Source organism: Dermacentor albipictus, chromosome 6 (genome assembly GCF_038994185.2).
Source record: "Dermacentor albipictus isolate Rhodes 1998 colony chromosome 6, USDA_Dalb.pri_finalv2, whole genome shotgun sequence".
NCBI lineage: Eukaryota > Metazoa > Arthropoda > Arachnida > Ixodida > Ixodidae > Dermacentor > Dermacentor albipictus.
In genome coordinates this window covers 1,182,555-1,186,491 of record NC_091826.1, presented here as the reverse complement: position 1 = coordinate 1,186,491, position 3,937 = coordinate 1,182,555, and the positions used below count along the sequence as shown (strand labels likewise).

General features: G+C 48.3%; 1 long non-coding RNA gene across 1 annotated transcript; it reads left to right on the top strand.

The window, feature by feature from the left end:
- Nucleotides 1-956: 956 nt before the first annotated feature.
- LOC139061461 (uncharacterized) lies at nt 957-3,470 on the top strand. Its single transcript, XR_011515439.1, has 2 exons — nt 957-1,242; nt 3,341-3,470. It is a non-coding gene; the product is annotated as an uncharacterized lncRNA (long non-coding RNA).
- Nucleotides 3,471-3,937: the final 467 nt, after the last annotated feature.

Here is a 3,937-nt window from a genome sequence, read left to right as displayed (position 1 = left end):
ATGAAGAAACGATAAATTAATGGAAGTTAAAGTGAATGAAAAAACAACTTGCCGCAGGTGAGAACCGAACCCACAACCTTCGCATTTCGCGTGCGATGCTCTACCAATTGAGCTACCGCGGCGCTGTTTCCCCATCCACTTTCTTGGGTATGTATGTGTACTAGTAAAACCCTGGGAGTGTTAGCCAGCGCCATCACTCACAGACCTTGGCAGCGGACGTGGAACGTCCTTGTTGCCGCAGGCGTCACGAGAACGTGATCTTTTTGGGTGAAGGCAACTGGTCAATAAACCCACATATGCTACCTGAAGGCATCAATGTTGCCGGATTCGTTGATGTTCTATCTACAACTAGCAACATTAAATTTTGGGGGATGTCAGTTTCTCGTGATGTCATTTCTTAGTCGCTCCAACTACTGTTTGACAATCTTTGATTGAGAATTTGATAAATAAAGAACTGTGCGGTGAGGGACGCCATTTCACCGCTTCTGAGTGTTCTATTTGAGGTGAGAAGGGGACTTTAACGAAGTCCAACATGTTCGTTTTTCTGTGCGCATCATAAAAAGACTGTTAATGTTGTCTGAATAAAATACCTTGATGTGATGACGGGGCTTAGCAGACAATGTCCAACTCTTTCAACTTGGGACCATTCTTTTGTTAAAGGGCTGCATGGGTTCTTTGCGCGTGAAGATGAGCCTGCTGAAGGAGCAGCTCGAAAGGCGGTGCGGTGAAACGGGAGTCATCTGCTCGAAGTTCACTTCAGATACAGAGGGAGTCATCTGAGTGTCGTTGCTGACTCCCCCTCTATCTGGTGGTGCCATCTGTCGACCCTCTATGCATAATAACTCTACAAAAAATTAAGAAAAAAGCTACAGATGCGGCTAATACACATTTATTTATCTCTGATAAAATGTATAACAAATGGAACAAAGAGTGAACTGCGCTGAGACTTTGTTAAAGCTGAAATTGCCACATTAACAAGTAAACAAATAAAATCTAGGGATTTTTCTTTAATCTAGGGATTTCTGGGGGTTCATTTTAGGGATAAAACGTTGACCCGAGTTGGCATCACTGCACGCCGCCGAAGCGAGAGACCGGTCACGCTTCTGAGCGTTGGACTGTTCGGACGCCCGTCTGCTTGTTTTTCTATTTTGGTATTTAGCCTGGTTTGGTGGCCTCACGGCGAATTATTGCGTTCATTCAGAACATCGACAAGGCAGCACTGCACTATTGGACTACGGCAAGGTGAGAAACTTTGTTCGACAGTCTGCGACGCACTTCAAGCAATTAGGCTTACTGCCCGGCAACTAGGCTAGACTTGTGACGCAGTTAACGAAAAACAGCGTGGCCGTCGTGGAGCAGTTAATTTGAATTAAAGAATCGCACTGGGAGATGTTTGCGACGCTTCCTGTAAGCCCCAATATTGTTTTAACTAATTTCGGTAGTTTTTGGGCACGCTAGTCGCACAGGGTGCTGTGACGCAGTTTCGCGTGTACTGAATTTTACTGCGAGAAGTTTTGGCGCTTTCTCTGACTGCCAAACACGGAGGAAGGAAACTAAGGAGAGGCCCTGACGTCACTCTTTGTGAAGCAAAAGTGAAGCCGGAACTTGGCGTTGCTCCGCCTCACGGAGGAAGGGAGAGGCCCTACCCCCCAACGATGCTACCCCCTCCGCGCGCTAGGAGAAAAGTGTGGCGGAAATGACGTAGTAGGTTCTCATTCTTTTGCTGCTTTTTTGTTTTTTTGCTGTATGGCCACGCCTTTTGGGCCACAATGGCGGCGTTCTAATTTTTTGAGCGCTCACACGTGTTGCTCTGGTAGGTTTCGTGCCGTGGTAAAGGCGCTGTGTGGGCGGGTTTGCATTAGTCACCGTGTCTTGTTGCGCTGTGTTACCTGCACCGTGCTCTGCCGGATGTTGCACAAGCGCGCGCGCTCCCCGCGCGAAACCACGCGCAGCGCGGCGTGGTTTCGCGAAAGATATAAACAAGAGAGGAGGGTGGCCCAAAAGGCGGAGCATCGCCATGAGCAACGCCAACTTCTGGCTTCACTTTTGCTTCACAAAGAGTGACGTCAGGGCCTCTCCTTAGTTTCCTTCCTCCGTGCTCCGCCTCTAGTTCCTCCCTCCTCTCTTGTTTACATCTTTCGCGAAACCACGCCGCGCTGCGCGTGATTGCGCGCGCGCTCGCGCAACATCCGGCAGAGCACGGTGCAGGTAAAACAGCGCAACAAGACAAGGTGACTAACGCAAACCCGCCCACACAGCGCCTTTGCCACGGCACGAAACCTACCAGAGCAACACGTGTGAGCGCTCAAAACCATAACGCCGCCATTGTGGCCCAAAAAACGTGGCTATACAACAACAACAACAAAAAAAGCAACAAAAAAAATGAGAACCTACACGTCATTTCCGCCACACTTTCCTAGCGCGCGGAGGGGGTAGGTCCTTCCTCCGTGCTGCCAACATTATTGAAACTAATTTCATTACTTTTTGGGCTACCTTTCGAGCACAGTGGGCGCGCCTGGCGCTGTGACTCGGTTAGCGAAAATCAGCTCGGCCGTGGTGCGCGGTTTCGCGCATTAATGCACTGACAAGTTCAGGGCGCTTTTCTTTCTCTGACGCTCAATGTTGTTGAAAATTATTTTCGATACCTTTATGTTATGAGGCCCGCTCGCCGCGCCTGTTGTGACGCAGCGAAAAGCAGCTCGGCCGTGGTGACAGTTAGTTTGGCGCGTACTGAATCTTACTCCGACAAATTTGTCGGAATTTTTATGTCCCCGCAACAATTTAAGCCTTCTTTCGGTACCCACGCTTGTCGAAAACGCGACGAGCAATCGTCAAGAGTGATAACACGGGAGTGCGTTGCTTGCGCCTGCAGAACGCAGAAGTGATAAGCCAAGGAGCTCAAACGCCAGGAACTAGTAACTCGAAAATTCTGTCTTCTGAACGGCACCCACGCATTTTGTCTTGAGTGCGAGTAGAAGGAATTCTGCGAGCGTCCAGCATGCTCTGCTGGTTGAGAGCCTGTGTTGTGGCCACCTCTGTGTATTCGTAGCGTACTATCGCGTCGGTTGTAGGCAAGTTCGCGAAACGCGCCGTTGCCCGCTAATTCGTGCTATTTAAGTGCAGGAAATAAGTATTGGGAAGAGGGGAATGTTTGGAATTAGAATGTGTTTGTGGTATGTACGGTATTGCTCGGGATGAGTCGGGTATTTTCTATGCCGTGTGTGTAAATACGAACTGCTTTCGTTTGTAATGCCACCCACTCACCACTTTCGCACGCTTCGCCTCTACAGGCATTATTCTTAGATGTTAATACCAAAATAACGCTTGTAATTTTTTTCAGCTCACGTCGTCTGGTGGAGCTTCCTGCGGAAACTACTGCTGCTTACCTGGCGCCACAACGCTGGATGAATGCACAAAAGGCCCGCGACGAGCATTTACAAAGAAAAAAAATAAACGTTAATTTTTCCACATTTCACAAGGTGTCTTGCGTCTTTATGGAATTGCACTTGGCACATATTCAATGGAGGTTTGTGAAGATCGTTCGCAATCAGTCTTACTTTATTAAATAATTTGCACATACATATTTAATAAATAAAAAATAAATATGTAAATAAATATTTGCTGCAAAAGAAAAAAAAAACTGAGCCGGCGTGCCGCGCACCAGCTAGAATTCAAAACGCGCGCGCACAAAACCGAAACCGGAAGTGTGATTAAGGTTTTAACATCGACGGCTTGGTGCGCTGCAGTCAACAACGTTCTGGCAGTCAATTCGGCCGCTGGGCTCTATGGGAGTGTCCGCTCTTGTTACATTCCTTTCTCTATGCTTGCAGTGCGTCGCAGACTGTCGAACAAAGTTTCTCACCTTGCCGTAGTCCAATAGTGCAGTGCTGCCTTGTCGAAGTTTCGAATGAGCGCAATAATTCGCCGGGAGGCCACC